The sequence below is a fragment of the Gavialis gangeticus genome, unplaced genomic scaffold (assembly GCF_001723915.1).
Source record: "Gavialis gangeticus isolate Ggan-Ray unplaced genomic scaffold, GavGan_comp1, whole genome shotgun sequence".
Classification (NCBI taxonomy): Eukaryota; Metazoa; Chordata; order Crocodylia; family Gavialidae; genus Gavialis; species Gavialis gangeticus.
In genome coordinates this window covers 158,299,044-158,323,743 of record NW_017729032.1, presented here as the reverse complement: position 1 = coordinate 158,323,743, position 24,700 = coordinate 158,299,044, and the positions used below count along the sequence as shown (strand labels likewise).

Below are 24,700 nucleotides of genomic sequence, written 5' to 3'. Positions count from 1 at the left end.
TTTTTTTTTTTAATTGCGTGAGGTTTAGCTTGGTAACAGATGGCCAAGCAAAACATTTTTCTTTTAATTTATAGCCACTTAATTATTCCTCCTTGTTTTCCTCCAAGACTATCACTCTGGGAATATTAGATTTCTTTAACTTTCGGGAAATGTTATAAATAATTATCTACTCAGTTCCAAGCCCACTGTTTAAGAATCCATAACACTGTTTCCTCTAGGTATTATATTTCCATTCACCCAGGTTAGGATAACTGGCATTTTGTTCTCCAGTGAGATATTATCAGTCTATTATCTCTAACATTTCCAAGAAAAATCTGAATTGATCCCATTTCTCATCCCCACTTACACAGGAATAACTCCAATATTAACTGTTGCATGTTTGTATTTGAAAGCTAAGTAGTAGTTTAAACACTTGCTCCAAGAGAGCAACTACAGGTGTGGTCCTAACTGAGACGCTACAATTTTTAAATGGCATCTTATTAATGAGGATCTATTTTCAGGGTCATGTTTTCTTGATTCCAGTGGGGGGAGGAAGGGACAATGAAGATTTATGGTACTTTACTGCTGTTAGCACTTCAGAGACCATTTAAACAAAATAAATAAATAATTAAATAAATTAGATTCAGTCTTAGTTCATCAAAACGTTACTCATGAATTTACCATGTAAAATCTATTACGGCAGTGAGACTACATATGAGCAGACTAGGAAGTAATAAGCATATCTGAGGTAGAAGTTATTGAGATAATACCATTTTATACTCACTGTTAAAACAGAAGCACACTAGAGCACTTAAAAATAGTGGCCCTAAAATATGGAAGTCTACATCGTTTGCTTTGCTCTCTGTAGTTTGAGCTGCAAGTTAAGTGCCTAGACATCAGTATCATTTTCCCCCGACAGTCAAAAAGCAAAAGTAAGCAATATTTTGTCAGGGCAGGATTTCAGTCTCGCTCACACTCGTATACAGATACAACAGAGAAAACAATTCTGTCCAGCATGCAGGGCTCAAACAAGGCTCAATAATTAGATACACTCCTAGCAATGTTGACACCAGATCCTCAGAGCAGTGGCTTTGTATTTTAATCCTTTTAAGTATCTTTCAGAAGGGAAAGGGATTGGAGAGCTGAAAAATGCATTTCAGAAAACACACATGCAGGCTACAAAAAGTTTTGCCTCCTAATAAACAATTAAACTGTCTCGAAACTGTAGGAAACTGATTGCATGGTATCTGAACATCTGCAAGAACTGTATCTTAACACGTAATGGAGTGTCAGGTTTCAGACAAAATACTGTATTTACTTGTATATGACGTGAGGTGTCATCCATCCGCCCCCCCCCCCACCTACACACACATTTAACAAGGGGGAAAAGCCTCATCATGGATTTGAGTACTAGAACTGGGGCCAGAGCTGTTGCTGCTACATGGTTGGGGCTGGGGTGCCTTGAGGGGGCACACACCAGGGGAGAGCATGAAAGTCTATGCAGCGTGTGTGGTCAAGAGAAACAGAGGAGACTGCAGTGGGCAGCAAAGTAGGAAGGGGAGCTGCTGCTGCAACTCTGACTCTGGCTAGGGACCAGAGCTGGAACCACCACACAGGGTAAGTAGTGGGAAGGGGGAGGCAGTAGCCAACAGATCCGGGCACGCACTGGGGCAGGGGGGAGCAAGAATGGGGACAAGCAGGAATGAAGCCGCTTGTCATCCCCTCCAACCCCCCGCCAACTTGCCCCCTGCTGCTACTTTCCCTAATGCAGAGGAAGGATGGGGTAAATTTAAGACAACCCCCCCAATAATTGGATTCTATACATGGAAAATTGTATAGAATCTCTCACCCCATCCTAGTTAAAAAACTAGGAGACTGTGGCATCGATGCCTACACAGTCAGATGGATTGCAGATTGGCTGAGGGGTCGCACTCAGAGGGTGGTAGTGGATGGGTCATATTCGACCTGGGGCGAAGTGGGTAGTGGAGTCCCCCAGGGCTCAGTCCTGGGGCCTGCGCTGTTCAATTTCTTCATCAGCGATCTGGATGATGGGGTGGATAGTAACCTGTTTAAATTCGCTGATGACACCAAAATCTGGGGGGAGGTGAGCACGCTAGCAGGGAGGGAGAGATTGCAGAGGGATCTGGATAGGTTACAGGGGTGGGCTAACAGGAACAGGATGCGTTTCAATACGGACAAGTGCAGGGTGCTGCACTTGGGCAGTAGGAACCAGCAGCACACTTACACAATGGGGAACTCCCTACTTGAGAGCACGGAGGCAGAAAGAGATCTTGGAGTCATTATTGACTCCAAGATGAACATGGGCCGACAATGCGAGGTCATGGTTGGCAGGGCTAACCGGACCTTGTCGTGCATCCACAGGTGCATCTCGAGTAGAGCCAAGGAGGTGATCCTCCCCCTCTACGCGACGCTGGTCAGGCCACAGCTGGAGTATTGTGTCCAGTTCTGTGCGCCCCATTTCAAGAGGGATGTGGACAATATGGAGAGGGTCCAGAGGAGGGCCACCCGCATGATCCGGGGACAACAGGGCAGACCCTACAGTGAGAGACTGCGGGACCTGAACCTATTCAGCCTCCACAAGAGAAGGCTGAGGGGGGACCTGGTGACCGTCTATAAACTCACTAGGGGGGACCAGAAGGGTTTGGGGGAGACGCTGTTTCCCCTAGCGCCCGCTGGCATAACAAGGAGTAATGGGCACAAGTTGATGGAGAGGAGGTATAGATTGGACATCCGCAAGAACTACTTCACAGTTAGGGCGGCTAGGAGCTGGAACCAACTTCCAAGGGAAGTGGTGCTGGCCCCTACCCTGGGGGTCTTTAAGAAGAGGCTGGATGCCTACCTGGCTGGACTCATTTGAGTCCCGTTTCTCTTTTTGGGGTTTTTTGTTGTTCTCCCGCCCTGGTGGGGGGTCGGGCTAGAAGATCTACTAGGTCCCTTCTGACCCTTAATCTATGAATCTATGAAAACATATATAAATTTTCCATGTATAAAAAGTCTAATTATTGAGGGTCATCTTAAATTCAAAGTCCTCTTGGATTGGGGCGGATAGAGCATATAGCCAGCTGACAGTAACAGAAGCTATCTCCATGTGGAGATGAAACCAGAAAAGGAAGGGAGGTAAAATAAACCCATTAAGTCACCTCATTTCTCTCTCCAGGGCTATGACTGTTCCTGGAGAGTATAATTAATATTTGCCAATATAGTTTAGACTTCTGAAGTGATGCATTTCTCAAACAACTTACTAAAAGCCAAAGACCTGACTGACTGCACTAATTCCTACCAAAACACTAATACTTCCAAATACTACTCAAAGTAAATTTTGACTCAACATATTAGGCATCTCTCATAGTACACAAGGAGAGAGGCAAGTTTCTCTCCATTCCAAAAAGCCAAGACACAAACTCCAAAAGCTCTTAAAATATATCACACCAACCAAGTCCAAGCAAACAGAATCAAGAATGAGATTCCAGTTCTCATGCACTTCACCGCATCTATCATATCACATCCTATTTGATAGGTAAAAAACAACCTATGTCTCCCTCCAAGTACTTTGGTCAGCGTCACAGATCAGAATCCTCAGTTTACTACTGGAACTTCTGCAGATTAGGATCCAATATTTAACAGCTGCTTTCATGGTTTCCTTTATTTTAAATCTACAAATGTTTCATTTAGACCTATAGACCTTCTACAGTCTAGTACTTTTTCCAGTAACAAGTATTTCAGTAAAATCAGTTCCTCCTTCACTTACATGCCAGAACATGAGGTAGGTCTTTTCCCCTGCTGATAGCACAAGCACCTAAAAAAAAAAAAATGAAGTGCCATTTTAGGGGATATGAATGACATCGGGAGTGGTGACGTGAGCTATAATTTAGGTTGGCAGAAGTGTGAAGGATGTGCTGATTTTGTTAAATATATTAAAAAAAAAACTTTTAATCAGATTTTACAATCTAGTATCAATGAAAGCCCTAATTACTTTAGGTTCTGCATTTAAGAAAGTTCTGTAAGAATAAACAAACCATGATTTATTCTTACACAGAAGTGTGCAACTTGAATTAATGAATATTAAGATTTCCTCAAAAATGAGCAAGAAAACATCATATTTAAAATACGTTATATCGAGCAATTAAAATGGAGCTATTTTGTTGTATTAAATTTTGGCATGAATGGTATACTCTCAATTGCTACAGATTTTTGTAGCAATTACACCGGATACTCTCAGATAAATATTAGAAATATGAAATGCAGTGTACCTGTTTTCGATCTCTATAGATTTATTCAGCTGACAAAAGGGTTCACCTCTGCTAACAGAAAATGAAATCTTTTTCAAGGGACTGATTACCGCTATGAACTGGATCTCTGGATTAATACCCACATAAATTATATTTGACAAAAAATAATATAGACAGCATGGACTATGCATTCCCCAATACTTTTTTGTAGGCTTCTCCTTTCAGGTAGTTCCAAATACCTTACTTTCCTTCATATGGATTCTGAATATAGTGAACAGCCATTTAAAAAAAAAAAAAAGCAACGGTGGCAATAATAGACATTCTTCCTCCCCCCACAAAAACTCTCAAAATTCAAACATGTTCCTTTCTACTTACAAAATTATGCATGGAGATATACTGCTGATGTGAAAAAAAAGTTACCAGAGTCAGGTCTGAGACACAGGAAAACATTTATTCAAGATGGCCAACATGTAGGCTGGGTCTAATCTGAGTTAAAATACACTCGGAATCTCCCCAGCAAAATCCTGTAAAAAAAATGGGAGCCCTGCCTCCAAGGAGCAAATTATAGGAGACCACACAAATAGACACAAAGAAATTGGTAATCATTAATATTGCCAAGGCAAAAGGAAATTAAATGAGCATCCATGTGGCCAGAAGTTCAACACCATGCTTCCTTTGGTTTGTGTTTCTCTGCCCTGCCCCCCCACCCGGCAGTAAAAAAGGAAAGAATCACCAGTTTCTTGACTGGCAAAGATCTTTTTTGCTTAGACCAGGGTTTCTTAACCTGGGGTCCACGGACCCCCCAAGGGGTCTGTGGATAGATTTCAGGGGGTCCATGAACTTGGATGGGAAAAAAAATTACATCTTTATTTTCACTAACCTCTAACTGAAATTTAGCATTTCCTTCAATTATGAATGTAGGCAAAATGAATGTATTTTGATAAATGCATTTCAATATAATTGGTTTCCTTTGTAATCCTATGTACTTTATTTTATGCATTTAAAAACATTATTCTGAGAAGAGGTCCATAAGCTTCAAACTGCCAAAGGGGTCCATGGCACAAAAAAGGTTAAGAACCCCTGGCTTAGACCATAATTTCTCAGTCTTTTCAAACTAAGGATCTCTCAATTTCCCTCCCCTACAACTTCCTCACAAATCAGCAAGTAAAAAAAAAACTCTCTCTCTCTCTCAAACTACTACAACTGATCTCTCAAGCTCTGAAGGTGTTGGCTACCATGAAGTTACTCTAATAAATGTTACATTCTTCTATTTGACACCGTAATCAATTTTAAAACCTCATGACTCTCCTTGACTGCTGGCCTTTCACAACCCTCACACAAATCCCCTCTGTGAAATATACTAGAAAAGGAAAAATACTATTTTTTAGTCGGGAGAAGAGGAGACTGAGAGTGGATTTAACAGCGGCCTCCAGCTACCTGAAAGGGGGGTGGGGGGCAAAAGAGGATGGAGCTAGACTGTTCTCAGTGGTGGCAGACGACAGGACAAGGAGCAATGGTCTCAAGTGGCAGCAAGGGATTTTAGATTAGATATTAGGAAGAATTTTTTCACTAGGAGCACTGGAACAGGTTACCCAGAGACCCAGCTAGATAAAGACTTGGTTGGGATGATATAATTGGATGGTCCTGCTTTAAGGAGGGGGCTGAACACACTAAATGAACTCCTGAAGTCCCTTCCAACTCTAATGTTCCATGATTTTATGATTCTAAATACAGCTTTGAGAAAAGACTCGTACTGTTTTTCAACCTGGAATAACTTTACTACTGAAGTTAAACTATATTCAGGGGATTTGAAATTAAAAATGCAAACATGCCATTAGATATACCAGCACAAATTGTGTCATAATGCTGGTACAAAATTAGAGCTGGTGCTTTGCAAATGAACCACCAAGTAAACCAATGTAGTATTTTGTGCTTTGTTCATGAAAAGATTTTCCCAATTAGATAGCAGTGTGAACGGTAAGATAGAAGACAGGTAGGTACTTGCACAAGTAACCAGACCTTCAATTCCAGTTTCACTGTTTTCAGTAGTAGTAAGATTGAATTTTGTGCATGCCACAGAAACTCCACCATCTGCAAGGCCATCACAAAACTCTGTTTCATTGTGTTAGTTCTTATATACCAATTAAAAAATAGCAAGCCAAGTTCTTTATGCATTTGCTCATATACTCTAACATTAGAAATGGAGACTGGGCTCCCTCTACGCATTACACTTAAGGTATGATTAACCAGGTAATCACGCATTAAGTTATGACCCAGGCACACATTCAACCAATTAATAGCATAATAAAACAAGCAATAAGCTACAAAGTTATTCCACAAAAGTGTGTAATAACTTGGTAGCATTTTCTAATCACACCATTAATTGAACATGCAGCCGAGTGCTCAACTGAGGGGCTCCCAGCCACAGGGGTGCACCACCTGCCAGCCCCACAGCTGAAAAGGTTTGCCATAGTGGCAGCACTCTCAGTGCTACCTCTACTGTGAGCATTGTCAACTGCAGGGTTTACAGCAGGGAAAGCACTGCTGCCGCAAGCCAGACTAGCTGCAGAGCTTGCAGTGGGGCAGCATCATCAGCTGCGAGGAGAAGACTTCTGCCACTGCAAGCCTTGTGTATGCTGCAGGGCTCACAGAAGGGACAGCGTGGGGAATGCTAACCCAATGCAAGCCCTGTCAGCTGCAGGGCTAGCAGCCATGAGGACTGGTGTATGCCAGGCTTCCCCTGCACTGGTAATACGTCACTACAAGATCTAACGCCCAATCCCACAATCGCACCTCCCACCATGCACAGCCACGAGCAAGTCTCACACCTGACAGGGCTCTCAGTCCTGGCTGCACTACACAAGCCGGATCAAATGCAGGACTTGCATGGCACAGCCGAGACCAAGAGCGCCATCTACATTTATTTAGCAATTAACAAGGTAATTGCCCGACAAGTCTAAACATGCAGAGGGCAGTCTAAGACAACAATTCTTCCCTCGTAAAGAACTTGGACCACAAGTCAGAATATTTGTGATGCTATGAATTCCTATTTGAAATTTCTAAGTTTAGCTTGCAAATTATGCATAAGTGTTTTCAGACCCAGTATTGCAAGGCACCCTTAACAGGACTTTGTTCCACCCCGGTTGAGAATCATTCCACTAGGTACTACAGTACCAAAAAAGGGTGAGAAATGGAGTCCAGAGAAACAAGAGTCAGCTGCGTGAAGGGTGTCTAAACCACTGCTTATGTGGTCACAATACAAAGTTTAACAGGGACTGACTTCATTCTCTTTTTTTTTTTGCTGATCCTCAAATAAAAAGATGTAGAAAGGATGTTCAGAAGTTCATTTACTCTAACTACCACCCCCACCCACTGATCGTTGATCCAGACAAATTCTCCTGGTTTAGGCCTGTCTAAATTAAGTCTCACTATTTCTTAGAGCCACAAACAGGAAAAATGAATTAGGAAGATGAAGAGACTGACTTACAATACAAAATTAAAAGGGCTGAGGCTTTATATGAAACTTCACAGGACAGAAATGTACGTAGAAAGGTGAAATTAGGTCCTTTACATGTTTGCAGGCTCTGATTATGCCTACTCCACTAGCAGTAAGAGAGCAACAGAACATATCACTGGAAAGAGTGGAATAAAAAATAATTTAGGCTGAATATTAGGGAAACTTCCCAGCAGCAACAGCTGCTAATCTATTTTCCCCAAAGGAAGAGGTAGTAGGGGTACCAGCTTATGACATGCAACATAGATTGGACAAAATAATAGCAAATGCAATGCCAGGAGAGGGTACTCTAGTGTAGATCACTGGTCCTCAACTTTTTTATACCAGGACCCATTTACAAAGATGGATGGCCAGTCCTGACCCAGTCCCCTGGCCCTACCAGTGTCTGTCACTCCCAAGACACAGCCCCTGGACCAAGACGGTGCAATCTACAGCCCCCTGCCCCCATCAGCCCTCAGGCCAGAGCGCAGTGCTTACAACAGCTCATGCAGACAGCAGCAGAGCAAGTACAGACTCGGCACAGACTAGAGGGAGAAGGGGAGGCCTACGGCACCCCCTACTGTGGACTGGGTTTCCCGAGCTGTGCCAGGCAGCCTGCTCACAGCCCATCCTGCCCTCTGAGCAGCATCTCCCAGCCACCCTGCCCCAAGTATGGGCACTGGCCCCAGAGCCACCAGCCCAGCTACACAGCTCCTTGTTTCCCCCAAAGGCCCCTGCCCCCCACCCACTCCCACAACCCAGCCTGGCTGCATGCCAGCCATGTGTCTGTGCACATGCAGATGGAGGTGTGCCCACTGCCTCCAATCACCCCAAGCAGCTCCTTGCAGGCTGGAAGGCTGCCAGCCTACAAGGGGAAACCCTCGCATTCCCACATTTTTCTGGGACTTGCTCACAGCCCTTCCAAATATTTTTGCAACCCATAGGTTGAGAAACACTGCTGTAGATGATACAAGGCATCTTTTCCCATCTCTTACTTCCATGATTTTGTATAACTATATTTGTGTACATCTTAAGTGGAAATCTTAAAATAAATGCCTAAATGATTCTCAGTGTGAGAACATCTAAAACATGGTAACATATGTTATGATTTTAATGGCATGGCTATGCTGTACTTGTATATTTTGCAGAAAAATCTCATGACCCCAAGTAAGCAAAGAGTGACCAACACTAACAACAAGTGTCTCTGCTTTTTCTGGATCCTCCAAACACAAATACTATGAAAAACTACATCTTGCCTATTGCATTTACACTGTGTCTTAAGTCATTAGTGTTTTTTTGTTCATAGCATAGCTCAGCAAGTTTGACAGTGACATGCAAATATTTTTCCCTTTTCCCCTCACTATGGTCTCCCACTCATCTCAATTTCAATTCCCGGTACTAGCATAATATTCAACTAATTAGCCTCCCACCTTCATTTACCCTTTCTTCTGACAGACACTATTACTTTCAATGTCTCAGAGTTCTCTCCTTATAGGAGTACCTATTTGCTTCCCATCCCTCCACCTGTCTTATCACTCTGTCTTCTCTTAGCTCTCTCATCCCTTTTCTCACATTGAATTGTCTGCTCCAACTTCCATTCTTTATTGCCCTGTCACCCCCCCTCTCCTACTATTTCCAGTCCACTTGAATCCCACCCTTGTTTCTCTTGCAAAATTCATTCTGCTCCTGTCTGAGTGCTGCCAACACCATGGAAGGAAGTTTTGAAACCAGGTACACTCAATTCTTTTGTTTTCTACCAACAAGCAATACTGCTTCTCTCACAACCACTGACCCACCCTTTCCCCATTTCTCCCTCTCCATACAGGTTATTGCCTTCTTTCAGTTTGCCTATGGGCCTGGAATATGGGAATAACCTTCCAAAATTCATGTGTAGAATCTCTGCAATCTGGTCCCTGCTGAAACCCCACTTGTGCTGTAGTGTTGGTGGTACAAGTCACGTTTATTTTCCTAACAAATCTGGAAATTAATTTGGAATAATGTATGCAATATGGGGTTGGAGGAGGAGGGCTGGCAGAAAAGTGACTATGTAAATATAACTATATAGTACTGAGATATGGCCAAGCCCCACTACAACAGGTTGTGCCTCTGCCATTTGTCTTTAGACTGTAAAGAAGAACCACATTTTCCTTCCAGTTCTGAAAGCATCTGGCAAACTGGCAATGCAATTAGTAAACACCATAACTTTAATTCCATACCTTTGCACAAAAAGCCATAAAAACAAAAGGTTTCTGCAACCAATATCTAAGTAAAGACCTCAAAAACAGGAGCATTTCAAATAATGATTTAAATAAAATGGGTGCATCATCCTTTTATCCCAGCAGCAAAGATCACTGCTAAGATGAAAGCTGAGCAACTTGTGTCTGGGGTTTGATGAGTACAAGATCTTAAACAATCCCATTTAGCTACCAGTTCTGACTTGAGACTAATTCAATATGCCATAGAGATTCTTTTCTTCCTGGTCTCCTTTGTTTAGGGCAACTAGGCACTAAGCCACAGACAAGTACATCACCATCAGCTTGCTTTACACTTCCACAGCACAGGCCATCCATATCAACAACTAATCAGCATTCAAATGGATGAGAACAGATGACCGCATGGACTTCAGTCAGACCAGGATTCTGGCAAAGCAGTGGATCTGCCAATTTTGCTAGCTGCAGAAGCCTAAAAGACACCAATGAGCTTTCTTTGTTTCAGGCCTCCCAACTTCACTGTGCCTCAGACAAAACACAACACTGCTTCCTAGACTAAGTTATGGTACAAGAGAGCCTTTGTTTTAAGATGCCCTCTGTGAGGAAAGCTCATTTACAAGAGTAAATTGTGACTTCTATTAAAATGGTCTTAAGCAAAAATAAATGCGGGGGCCTTCATGGTGTCCTCCTACTCCCAAAGAAAATATCAAAAAAGGTTACAAGACCATGATATATAAAGCAGATCTCTTAAAGCACTCAAATTCCACTGCAGTCCAACAATGTCTATTGATTCTATTTCCATTTCTGCTTTAACCCTTGAAATCAAGCCTGCAAGAACCTCAAGATAGAGGTACACACATCAGCCTTGAGACAAACATCAATCTTTAGAACTATCATATATACTAGAGCCCATAATAATGCAAGAAATATTTATGAACCTCAAGAACTCAGTAGAATGATGAAAAGGTTATTTGTGCTTAACCAGGAGCCCCACAGAAGAGTTATGTAACTCAGTGGGGGTCAACCTTTTTGGCAGGTGGGCCACAAATTAGCCCTGCTCTCCCTACCCGATCTGCTGCTGCGCTGCCTGTCTCCTCCTGTGCCACCTTGATGTAACTAACACAGCGACAACATGGAAATATTGTACCAAATCTTACATGCCATTATAGTATATACCAAGGTCTAAAAACTCCACATTTCTGAAAAACAAAGCCAATGAAACTGAAAATTTACTTTGAAGAGTAGACATCCACATGTAAACCCACTCCTTGTGCACATTATGCCATACCTGCTTGCTTCAGTCAAAAAATCCTCACTGTTTTGCTCGTTAGCCCTGCAAAAACTAGCAGAGCTGGCTTCCACTCTCTTGTGTATTAGCACCACCATTACATTTCCCATTCTAATCAGTTATGCCTATGCAAGCCAATTAAAGAAAATGAGGTTGCACAGGTGTCACTGAGGTCGTTATTGAGTCCATCAGGATGGCAGTCATACCCCTAAGGGGAGAACTCAAGAAACTTTATTATAGGTATGGCGGATGATGCTTGATAAAGAAAAAGTTTGGCTTTCACACATGGAAGGTTGGCTTTTTCCACACTAAAAGATGTTTGCTAGTACAGCTACGGTGATTTAACAATCTCTAATATAGGCAAACACTGAATTTGTGTAAGCTGGTCTTAACAGCTTAAGCTTGTTTCTCCTTCTGCATGTCTTAGAACAAAAAAAAAAATTACTGTAAAATGAAAAGTTTTTCACACAATTTATCTGAAGCTATTTTTGACAATTTTGAATGTAAACAGATTCAAATTCATACTGTTCCATTCAGCTTTTATTTTTTTCTTTTAAAAGTTAATAATCATTCAAGGCCATACATAACACTTAAGGCAGGTCAAAAATTGATAGAAGTTGACAATTCAACAAGAAGGTCAGTTACACAGGACATGCAGATACAGACACACGTCTGTGTGTGGACACATACCCCAAAAAAGATTTACGCAATTACGAAAGCAAGGCATGACAAATATTGTCTGTCAGTGGTACAGAAGCAGAAGTAGGATCCTCATCTAAACAACAAATAGAGCACACGTTTCACTTAACAACAAATTCTCTTTTCTAAGCCTACTAACGTTTTTCAGTGAATGGCACTGGATGCACCCCTGCCTCTTTTCCCTGCCACAGGCCATCTGCCTTCCAGGAAAAGATACAAAAGGCAGGGGAATTCTTCTAGCTATGCTAAAACATTTGCATATATCTTACTAAAAAAAGGAACAGGTATATTTCCAAGAACATTTCCAGGCTGATTACCCTATCTTGCAGGTCAAAATTTACATGGTACCCAAAAAGATTTTTGGTATTTCCAAAAATGGGATTTGCTAATAATTTGGAAAAAATATTATTTTAACATTCAGTAGGAAAGTATCGATATTGCATAGGAAAGACAAAAGTCACAAGCAGGGCTGGAAAAGTAAATACAAAATAAGAGACAACAAATTCAAACTGGCTTTTGCTTTTAAATACTCTCACATTTGCTTTATTCTATTATTACCTACTCCCACATCAAGATTGTAAGTGGTCCACTTGACTTCTGATGTGCAGGAAGACTATAAGAATGAGAACTGACTTGGAAAAAAAGAACAATCTACTAATAATAAACCCAGTGCCTTTGAAAGCAGTTTAGATGCCCATGCATTCTGAATAATGCTGAAATATACTGAGCTCAGATGTCCTTTCTTCCATGATTTTATTTCCACAATGTTCTGCCATTTTTATGCAGATGATGACAACAGAAAGATGTAGGACAGAAACACAGATATCACTTGAAGAGAAGAAAAGAACTAAGGACTGAGGGATGCCAAAAACATGGCCCACATGCTAGATATAGCCTGTAAAGCTAGTTTGCCTGACCTGCTGGGCACAGGCAACATATGGTGGGGAAACACAGCGGAGCACATGACCCTCCAGATTTCTGCACTGATAGTGGGGTGCAGGGCTGCACTGCAGCAAGGCTGGAGCTAGTGCTTGGCAGCAACAAGGGGGCAGCACAGAGTTGTGCCCCTCCCACTTGCAGCACCACATTACTCGGCTACTGAAGTGGGCAGGATGGTGGGGGGGCCAAATGTGGTCAGAGGTAGACACAGTTTGCTGCAGAATCAGGGGCCCCTGGGTCCCCATAGACATGGCCCTCAGCAGCACGGGTCAAGCAAAGACTGTGCTAAACAGCTTTTTCCATCTAGCAGCCACTTGCCTTAGTATTGCTGTCCCTGCTGATCCTGTACCGTGCCAGATCCAACCCAAAAAGGAGCCAGGGGTCTGTGTCCAGTCTGCAGCATGCGACAAGTTCAACACCCCTGGACGAATCCAAGTACGTTTTAACCTCTTCTTCGGGCACTGGATGCAATTAACCACCTCTGCATTGCTTAACAATCATGCTGGCTAGAAAATGGAAGTGTTCCATGGCTTCTCTGAACAGTTTTATTTAATGTGTGTGGGTCCTGTTCTGTTTAACTAGAGCCATCCAGATTTCTACTGACTGCAGGATGCAGGAGAAATGTCATCAGCATGCAATCCTTGTAGTCTTTCTGACACCTCATTCAACTGACACTCAGTAAAGTCTCTTATTTAAAAGGTTGCCTTTTGATCCAAGTCATCTTTACACTTGGGGCAAAATTTAAGTACTTATTGCAGTGGAAAAAAGAAAAAAAAAAATACCCCTCAGAGCATAAATCCTCCCTCCCCTCAAAGTCAGTCAGCTGTGACCTGCATAGTTTCACAGATTTCATAGACATTAGGGCTGGAAGGAACCTCAAATGTCATCAAGCCCTGCCCCCTGCCCCAAAGGCAGGAAGTCAGCTAGGGTCAAAGGATCCCAGCTAGATAAGCATCCAAATGTTTCTTGAAAGTGTCTAGAGTAGGTGCCTGCACCACTTCTGGAGGGAGTCTATTCCAGGCCTTGGGGGCTCGGACCGTAAAGAAATTTTTTCTTATGTCCAGCCTAAAATGGTCTTGTAGGAGTTTATGACCGTTGGTCCTTGTTTTTTCTTGCAGCGCCCTGGTGAACAGATGTTTCCCCAGATCCTGATGCACACCTCTTACGTACTTATAAGCAGCCACCAGGTCCCCCCCCAAGCCTATGCTTTTCCAGATGGACGAGTCCCATGGCTCTCGTCCTCTCTTTATAAGGCCTATTCTCTTGCCCTCTGATCATGCGCGTGGCTCTCCTCTGGACTCTCTCAAGCTTCTCGACATCCTTCTTGAATTGCAGAGCCCAGAATTGGATGCAGTACTCCAGCTGCGGCCTCACCAAGGCTGAGTACAGTGGGAGGATGACATCCTGAGATTTACTTGAGAAGCATCTATGGATGCAAGCCAGAGTTTGGTTTGCTTTACCAGCTGCGACATCACATTGGTGGCTCATGTTCATCTTGTGGTCAACCAGGACCCCCAAGTCTCTTTCAGCCGTAGCGCTAGCAAGCATAGCACTGCCAAGCCTATACGTATGCTGCGGGTTCCCACCCCCGCCCGCTCCGGGGTAATATCTTACATTTATCAGTATTGAACCTTATCAGGTTTGTATCCGCCCACTTAGTAAATTTATCCAAGTCAGCCTGAATCACTAGCCTGTCCACAGGTGTGGACGCTATGCCCCAAAGTTTAGTGTCATTGGCAAACTTGGCCAGCGTGCTTCTGACACCCATGTCCACATCGTTGACAAAGATGTTAAAGAAAACTGGTCCAAGGACAGAGCCTTGGGGGAGGCCACTGGTCACGGCACACCATAATGATCTACTACCATCAACCACTACTCTCTCAATCTGACCTCAGAGCCAGTTTCCCAGCCATCGGACTATGGTGTAGCCAAGGCCACAGTTGGCCAATTTTTCCATGAGGAGGTCGTGGGACACCAGACCAAAGGCTTTTTTAAAGTCCAGATATATGACTACAATCTCCTTTCCCTTGTTCAGGTGATATGTCACCTGGTCATAGACGTAGATGAGATTGGTCAAGCAAGACCTACCCATGACAAACCCGTGCTGGCTGTCCCTCGGGATGCTGCCCTCAGCCCACTTATCCAGAAGGGTCCCCTTGATAATTTTTTCCAGAATCTTACCAGGGATTGAGGTCAAGCTGATTGGCCTGTAATTCCCAGGATCTGCTTTCCGCCCTTTCTTGAAGGGCAGAAGTTTTGGAAACAAAAAAATTATTAAATCAATCAACCTACATTTTTTTTAGGGATATTAGATTTTGCTACCACTTCCCACCCCACCCCCAAAAGACTGAACAGCATTAAACCAGTTCATATTTTCCCACATTCGGATGCTTGAAGCCATTATCAGATCATCCATCACTTAATGGTTAGACATTATCACTGACATTGACTTTTTAGTACTTTCCTTCCCATTTTCTTCATTTTTCAGCATTTAGTTCTGAATCTCCAAGTTCAAATCTGTCATGCAAGGCAAAGTGCTTCACTTGTTTCCCCAAGATTTCTCATTTCATGCAACATTGAAAAGGATTATACCGTTATCATAAAATAAGATTGCAACTTCATTATCAAATTCAAACCTCTGCCTTTCAGTTGTTTAAATGACAATCAATTTGATTTTTGTCATTTGAGTGCACAGCAAATACAAGCTGCTCTTGAACGAAGCTGATATTGCAGAGCTGCTGGAACCCCCAAACAAGAGTTTAACACAGCAGCAATGACTAAAGCATCAATATTTTCTTACTTCTGGGATTAAGCCCTGACTTATGCTCAGTGTCCAAGATTAAATTGATTCACGAAGAATCCAGCAAAAATGGGCCCTTTCTTCCTTTTACCCAGATTATTTGACAACTCCTGATGATGCTTATATTTTACTTGAGAATAATCATTCACTTTCATTATTTCCTTCTACAGTATTCAACCACAATTGCAGGAAAGGAATCTCTTTCCATGCACCTATGGGGATACACTTCTCCCCTCCTTGATGCAACACACATGGATGATCTCCTATACTCAATTACTTCCCCTTCTTCTGTCTTCGACCCTCCTCTTCAATGTACAGTTCCAATGCCTTTCTTGTGTTGCTTAAAGCTTTTCTAAGCAAAGAGTGTGAAAACTCAGTCTATCAAAGTACGCAGAATAGTACACAGACGAGTGAATACTGAAGCCCAAATGCAGATAGGATTAACTACATAATATGGCACCATTATGAACAATGAATCCAAGTAGAAGCAATTTGATAGTAAGGTATGCAAATCAATGCTAGAAGGATACCAAAAATAAGAAACAAAGCTGCTTAAAAGCAGAACAATGAAGAAAAGCCACAAATGATCCCACTGGGGACTTGTAATGTTTATACTTGTCAAAACAGATAACTTTCAATATGGCCATTTCAAATCTCAAAGAACTGGTATAAAGCAACCAAAAGATTTTTTTTTTATTCTGCTGCATATAGTAAATGGTGGGGGCATCAAATATTTGGTGCAATAGAATAATAAAAATTGTTCTCAAAACCCTAATGCTATTTATATACCATTTACTAGGCCAGTGATTCTCAGCCAAGGTGCCCCGAGATCCTGTCAAGGATGCCATGGGGTGCCATACAATGTAGCTCTATTAAGTTTTACAAACTTGATTCACAAGATAAAACCACATATATTTCAAATAGAAATCTGTATCTGTGGTCTTTCTGAATTCTTTGCAACAGAAAAACTGCTCTATTTTTCTGTAGTCAAAAAAAAAAAAAAGTGAAAACTAAATGTGGACATTTTCCAAGGGGTGCCTCGAGTCTGTCCAGGGCTTCAAGTCCATTCAGGGGTGCCTTCAGTCTAAAAAAGGTTGACAACCACTGTACTACACTTACTTCCCAAGCTGGCAAAATCATTTTTAAAAAAATGTGTTCAAATATTTTAATGAATAATTCTAGGTGGTGTGCATGAACTGGGAGGGCCAAGTATTAAGTAAATTTAGCACTATAGGCCTTTGCTTTAGCCATCTCCACTATTTTCATCCATTCCTGTCTCTCATGGGCCTTCATCCCCATTCATCTACATTTAGGTCTGACACTACATCAACTAGCCATCTTTGTCCTGTTCATCCAGGTAGACTCTACCCCTTCGGTACGCCAAAAAGCACTTTCTTTCATGTCCAGATCACTTCCATCGTTTCAACATGGCCCAGCTCTCCCCCTCCCCCCGAGTCAGAGCTGGATCTTTGTACTATTGATATAACTCATTATTGGGTCTTCTGCACCGTTCTTCAGTTAGGGGACCATACCGTGATCCCATAACAAGATAACTAAGCTTCAAGTCTATAAAACCACAGCCAGGTCATATACAAATGTACAGCAGTCAAATCTGAGTTCTCTCAAAAGCAAACAAGATGCTACTAGATACTACTGCCTGTTGGAAAGAGCTTTGCCACTGGTTCTCAACCTCATTAGACTCAAGGCACCCCATAGAAAATGCCAGCTCTTACTTTTCCTTTGTTTTTTTTGACTACATGAAAAAAATAACAGAGCAATTCTTCAGTTTTAAAGAACCCAGAAAAACCAAAACAGGTCAGCATGTTGTTGACACTGTTTTCCTATCTAAAATATGAGCTTATCTTGTGACTGATGCCTGAACACCTAACAGTGCTAACAGTGTGGTACCCCATTTGAGACTCACTGAGCTATGCAGTAGGTTCCACAAATTTCATTATTTTTTGCAAACAACTATTAACCTGAAAGTTGTTAAAAAGCACTATTCATCATTTTCACATTTAACACAATTTCAGCCCAATCCTGAAGATAAAACAGTGCCACATAATCAACCCTATACCACATACAAGAAAAGACTGAACAATTCATAGCCAAGCCATTCACTGAGACTTCTTCCTTCAGCTATTTGGAAACTATTCCAAAACATCTGAATTCATGAAAAATGTCCCAGAAAAGTACTAAATTTGTCACCCTTATTAATCAGCAATCTGAAACCAATGCTTCTGTTGAGATCTTTAGTTATCTGTATAATCTTACCCAATTCCCTCCCTCTGGAGGTTTTAGAGACAGGCATAAACACGTTGTCAACCAGTTAGACACGTCTATGAAGGAGGCTGCAGCTCTACTTAAAATGTAAGAGCACGTTAAGAGCATCATATGCACAATTCAGTCTCCAGTTTGATAATCAATCAGAGTACTGCATTACGCAGCTGAAATGACAAACAAGGGACTTCAGAATGAAAGCACTACAAAGTTTTCAAAGTTTAACAAGCCCCAACAAGAGCAGCAATATTTCATCTGGGCGCACACTGTAATAAGTTGAACTAAGTCATAAATTTATCCTCCTAACTTATGCTGATACTCTGAACAGGACAATTTAACCCCCAGCCTAAGCTCCACAACCTATTGCATAGACAAAGGTCCCTCCCATTTCCTATATCAAACGAATGCCTTAAGGATACCTCTAAAATGCAGGAGCTTTCAACACGCCGAAGATCATGTGTCCAATGCTGTTCCAATCCCCAAATTGTCAGGTCTCCTACAAACTGAAATAAGATCTCCGAAATACTGTAAGCTCAACTGCTGTCTAGGGAGGAGAGGCTTGAAAGGGAAGTGAAATATGGAAGAGTGAACAGCCTAGGGAAAAAGGGAGTTGGTTAGTAATTATACAGACATAAGAGGGAAAAAAGGCAACAGCAGGGTTTAACCTTTCTCCATACAAATCAGCACCTGACTATCACTACACATTTAAGCTACCTTGCCAGCTACTCACTGAATAGTAAAAGTGATTTCAAATACCAATAAAATATATTATTTCCAAACACATTTATTTGGGGTTTGAAGGAGGCATCTTGACAAAAAGCAAAGTTGTTTTAGATTCACATTAGTATAACTTGAGAGAATTAATTTAACAGCAGACCAAGAATTTTTAAAAACAAGAGCCAAAGGCTAGGCTCTTCAGATCTGTATTTAAGACGCCCAAATAATCTGACAATTTTTTAAGAATGCCAAATGCTGAGCAACTTGCATCAACTTCTTGGAGTCTTGCTCCTGCCTGACCAAACCTCTACCACAATTCAGGATGTAACATTCTGAAGATGCAAATAGCACCTGCTGACTTCCTTAAACTCACACATCCTCAAAAAGTTGTCATTAACTTGTTAACTTCTTTTTTAAATAACCAATGCTCAAAATTTGATTTTGTTTTCCAAATATGTAATGCTTCAAGTGTTAAAACTTTTCAATATTGAGAAAGCAAGGAGAGACAGGCAGACAATATTAGGCTGTTTTCAAAACCCTACTGTAGTGAATCAGTTTATCTATAACTTTCCAAAAAAAAATAAAGGCACATGATCAAGTGACAAATTTTGCCAATAATCACAATGATCACCATTTACTTTTGCCTGCACAAAAATCCTGCACAAGCAATCCTGCTCCCTATAATGAATACCTAGAACAAAATGCTGTAAGCTTTGAGGTAAACTAGCAAGTTGCAGCATCTGGACTTGACGTGCTCCAGTAACAGAAGTTTACTTCAGAGCCCCATAAGGCCATGCATCTATACTCCAGGCTACTGAACTGCTTTTTTTCCCCCAAAAAAAGTGTGTAGGAAAAATTATTTCTTTGAGTTGTGCCAAACAATTCATACAGTATTTTCATTCTTAGATCGCAAAAGGTGTTCTATAAAAGCAGACTCACACCGTCACCCCATCCCTAAAGTTGAAAAACAAGAATCCATGATTTGCCAAAACACAACACCAGGAATTAGTTGTGAAGGCAGGAAAGGAACTGGTCTCCAGACTCCATGCCATTCACTATCCACCACAGGAAAACAAAGCTTAAAATGTTTCCAAAGACTGTTACAACAACTTCTCTCCAAATCCATACATAGTAGGGGTGTGTGAAAAGGGCTGTATTGATTCAGATTCAGCCCAAATCAGGGGCAGCAAATTGATTCATTGATTCAGATCACTGTACTGATTCGATTCAGCCAAATCCAAAATCGGAAGTTTTAATGCTGATTTGGAGAATCAGCGATTTGGCCATAGACACAGCTTTAAATGTTTTTTCTACATACCTCAGGGTACCAAGCGCGGCTCGTGAACGCTGAGATGGTGGGACAGATGGAGTGTCCCACAGGAGATGAACCCAGAAGTGGACCAAAAGTACTTCTGCGCTACCGCGGCTCAGCAATTGGCCGCAGGGGGACCCCAGGTGCCCCTAGACCCAGGAGGCACTAGTTGCCGAGCCCGGAGCAGGGGGGCGCCAGCGTGCTCCCCGGCAGAGGACCGGAAGTCCTTCCAGGACACTTCCAGGTCTGCTGCTGAGCACGCTGGGGAGCCCCCTGCGCTCCTGTGGGACACTCCATCCGCCCCACCATCTCAGCATTCATGAGCCACCTGGTTTCTTGAGGTATATAGAAAAAACATTTTTAAGCTGTGTCTATGTCTGAATCATCGAATCTTTCCAAATCTCTCCAAAATGAATTAGAACCCTCCGAACTGATTCAGAAAGATTAAAGGGACTCGTGATTCGATTCAGATTTGGAGATTCAGCCATCAAATCAGGCCGAATCTCCACTGAATCAGCAACTGAAGCTTTGCACAGCCCTAATATACAGACTGTTTTTTTTAAAACCCAAATTCAAAGTGTGCTTGTTTTAAAAAAAACAAATTGTCATCATCAGAACACTTTAAAATTCCGTCAGCTTTCACACCTCCACCCCTCCTTGGGACATCTACTATCATACCAATGGGGAATTAAAAACAGCACTTAACTTGTAAGAAAATGTGATTGTAAAAACCCTAACATTAGGTCAAGCACTCCAGAGCCAAAGTATTAACGAAACAGGCCTTAAAAGTAGTTTTAAAGTGAGGGCTGTTCAACTGGTAGCCCATGGGCTGCACGCATTGCTCCAGCTGCAATAGTAGCTATGATCTCCCAGCTTCTGCTCCCACCTCTGGTTTCCTCTCCCTGTCCCTGCACCAGGAAGTAGTGTGGTGCAGTGCAGTACAGCCTGCAGTGCCAAGGGACACTGCTGGGCAGGACACCCATGCAACAAGGTGCAGCAGGGGAGCCTGCAGCTGGGGAGCTGAGAACAAGGCCAGGATGGCCCCACACATGGTGCTGCAGGGAGGGGAACCCAGCAGCATGCAGCCCAGGGGCACCAGCTCACATTGGTGCAGCCCATATGGCACGAAACCCCTGGACCTTCGAAGCTGGCCAACCCTATTTCGAAAGGTCTAATAAACTATATCTTTAATAACATGGACATGAAGGTACCCCAACTCCTACATTTCTCAAAACAGCTTTTTTTCTACATATCCAGTCTTCTAAAGTCCAATCTGCACAGGGAGTGCATGACTGACTACACTGGTGCCGCCAACCAAAGTCCCAGCAACTTAAACAGCAACACTCAGAAACATTTAACTCATACTCCGCTACCTGTTGCAAGCTCTTTGCGACAGGCTGTGCCCAGCATGTCACTGTAGCTGTTAAAGAAAATTCCAGATAATACGCTATTTGAAAAAAGCCAAAAGTCATTTGTAAAATTCTGAAACCAAAAAGTATATGACCCTATTTAAAATAAAAATGGAATTTGACAATAAAGAACACAGCCTCAGGGATCCCAAAAAGTCAGACATGCAAGCTTTCTGGCTTCCCAACTAAGTGACCGAGTTCAAAAGAAACAGACAGAAAGACAACAAAGGGCTTCACCTCAAGTCTGCATCAAGATCCTCTAGTCCACAAAGGATTCCGCCGACTTCAAAGGGTCCCCATTGGGCATAAGGGGCCTTGCCAGTAGATCCCACTGCAGGAATTCAAGTATCAGCTCTTTTGAAAATCTTTGCTTCAGGTGTTTCTTCCTTCTGGAATGAGTAATACAACAGTCTGGACAGCCGTTTTCCCAATCATCAGAGTCTTGGGGAAGTAATTTTTCTAAGAATAACCTAAAATAGAAAGTATAAGGAGCAATGGTAACAAGTTTTGCCAAATTTTACTACAAATAAAACCTGAAGGTGTTTGTTTCCCTACTTCTTCAGAGGGGTCTCTTTTGTACTTTAATGTTGCCTTCAAATACAAGGCATGGTAATACCTGGTCTAACAGCTGGAACTTAGCGTAAAATTACCATAAATCTTAACGATAGCAAACAGTTTAATAGCTCATTTCAAAAACATTTTGCTGTTGGAGCATATTTTAACTGGCACTTAGATTTTTTAAGTTAATTTAAAGAAAAAACTCCAGCTTTCCCTCACCTTTTGATTATGTTTAAAGGGAGTTCAGGGCAGGCCCAAGAACTCCATGCACTCAGACCCTCCCGTTCCTCCACATGCACACACTGCCTCCTGCATTTTCAGCTTCAACTCTGCCACCGTCAAGATACCTCAGTATATAGGGGATTACTAGGTTCAATGAAGCTCCAACCTGCGTCACAAAAGGCCTCGTGTACCCATATGATGCAAGCAGCACAGTGGATCAACAAAAGGGTGAATTTGGCCACACACAAAAACAATGCCAAAAACACAAAGAAAACCTAAGAAAAGAGTTCCCCAATCTTTCACCCCGTATATCGAATTGCGTAGCCTAGTAATGTTCAGGAATAAATTTAAGGATGATGCTCGTCTCTTTCCACCAGGAGTCTTAAATAGCATTCTGGGTCACTTCTTCTCACCACCAAAAATGCTTCAGGCACAAGAAAGTTCTGTCTGGTTTTCTAAAGCAGTGGCCACATTTACTCTTCCACAGCTCAACCTAATTTGATCATTCCAATCCAGGCGGCCACATAGGAACTTTCTTCTACAGGTCATCATGCAACAGAATTACACAACGAGCATTACTTGCGTTACAGGAGCAGCCTCTGGTTGTATCGTGTGAGCATAGAGGCAAACTAAAACAAAAAAGCTCAATAACAGCGGCACAATACAGAGGACAGGGAAAGATGCTGCCTGGAAGGTGAGAGAAGGAAGGAATCGTGGCCTTCTAGCTGCTAATCCCAACATGAGGGACTTTCATTAATAGATCACAAGAGGCAGTTTATACACACAAGAAATGTCATTTCCTGGTCAGATCATAAGTTCAGGGGACAGCAGATGCTGGCCGGGGTGCTCTGCTTGGTGTCCCCTCCCCTTGTCAACAAAATGGAAAAAAACAACATGCTCCTTTATCCATGGTGCAACACCACCTTGAATACTGTGCCTAGTTCTGGTCCCAAAAAGAATACAGAAGAACTAAAGAAGGCACAGAGAAGGGCAACAAGGATGATTAGGGGCATGGAGAAACTAAAGACAACAGACTAAAGAGGCTAGGCCTATTCAATTTTAAAAAGAAGAGATCCTTGATGGTGATGGGGGTGGGGACACGACATAAGGGCTTAGAAAACACAAAATGGCAAAGAAAGTAAACAGGAATTTACTATTCTACTACCTCTCGCAATACAAGAACTAAGGGTCACAAAACAAAACTAGGAGGTAGTGAGTTTAAAAACTAACAGAAGGCAGTTCTCCCCCCCCCCCCCACAGTATGCAATAGAAAGTGTGGAACTCCTTGCCACCAGATGTTGTGCAAGTTGAGTGTTTAACCAGATCCAGAAAGGAACAGGACACATTTTTGGAAGAAAAGGGGCATCAGAAGCTACTGAGCACAGAAGCAAGGGATACAGCCTCTGAATTAGAGCTTCCTATGCCTGAAATGCTGGAGGCTGCAAGTGGGGAGAGGAAGAGTGGAAAAAAGCCCTGGCCATTCCTAGTTCACACTCCCTTTCAGCATCTACCTGTGACACAGCACTGGGCCAGGCAGCCCTGTAGTCTGACCCACAAAGTGGCACTTCTTATGTTCTTAACCCATGACCCCCACTCCCTCCCCCATTTATTTTATTTGTCCCCTGTATTTCATTGCTGTGTCTTCAGCCACCTCGTTGATAACAAAGTGGGGGACACTATTTTTCCACATGGCTATCAACCCGCTATTCTCCCTACAGCAAACAGGCCTGGCGTACACCGGGGCCAAGCGCGGTGGCTGGACATGGGGGCCCTGCCACACAATCAAAGGAAACCCGGAGAGAAACCAGCAGCAGAGCCACTCCACGTTTTCCAGCACCAACTCTGTTGCAATAGCTAGTGAGTCCTTTTTAACAGGGTGACTGACTTTGCAGGGGCAGCCAACTTCAACATGCCACCTCCTGCAGTGGGACCACGCACCTACCAAGGAGGGGCACCGCAGACCTGGGAAGGGACCCTGAGGGCAGGACACCAGCAAGGTCCCAGTCTCGGAGCCACAGCAGCAGCCTGACCCACTCCCCATCCCACCCACACAGGGTGAGAATTCAGAGAGCGCCCAAGTGAGGGCTGATCCCTCCATGAGCAGTGAGAGCCCCCCTGTAGGTTTAAAAATCATAATGGGGGGTCCTCCTATGGGGCTGCTCCTTCACTTTGGTGGACTCAGTCAATTAACCAGTTTCACTTTTCTCCTCGCAGCGCCCCTCCAAAAGCCAAAGCGTAATTTGAGCCCTGGGTGTAGAGCAAGGCTAAGTCTCGTCCCCCCCGGGCTTCCCTCGCGCCGCCAAAACTTTCCTCGGGCGAGAGCAGGGAGGGGAGCACCGGGGCCGCCCCCCGCCAGCCCGCGAACAAAGGCGCCAAGCGCCATGGGGGGAACCCCCCCGCAGCGGGCGCGAGGCCGCACAAAGGCGGCGGTTGGCGGAGCGGGGCGGGGCGGCGGCTCCAGCGCAACTTTCCCCCGGCCGGCGCGGGGGGGCCTTCGTGGACACACGTGCTGGTGGCGGGGCACTGTGAGGGGAGCGGAGGGGA

The 24,700-nt window shown here is 43.1% G+C and overlaps 1 protein-coding gene across 3 annotated transcripts in view; it reads right to left on the bottom strand.

The window, feature by feature from the left end:
* JADE3 (jade family PHD finger 3) overlaps positions 1-24,700 on the bottom strand; it is a 131,886-nt gene that overhangs the window by 106,898 nt on the left and 288 nt on the right. For 2 of the 3 annotated variants that reach the window (XR_002098986.1, XM_019525035.1), the window contains exons 2-3: positions 21,614-21,846; positions 3,749-3,796 (exon numbers count right to left, since the gene is read on the bottom strand). The gene's annotated coding sequence lies outside the window, so the exon portion shown is untranslated. The remainder of the gene's footprint in view (positions 1-3,748; positions 3,797-21,613; positions 21,847-24,700) is intronic. The other variant, XM_019525036.1, reaches the window with a different exon arrangement.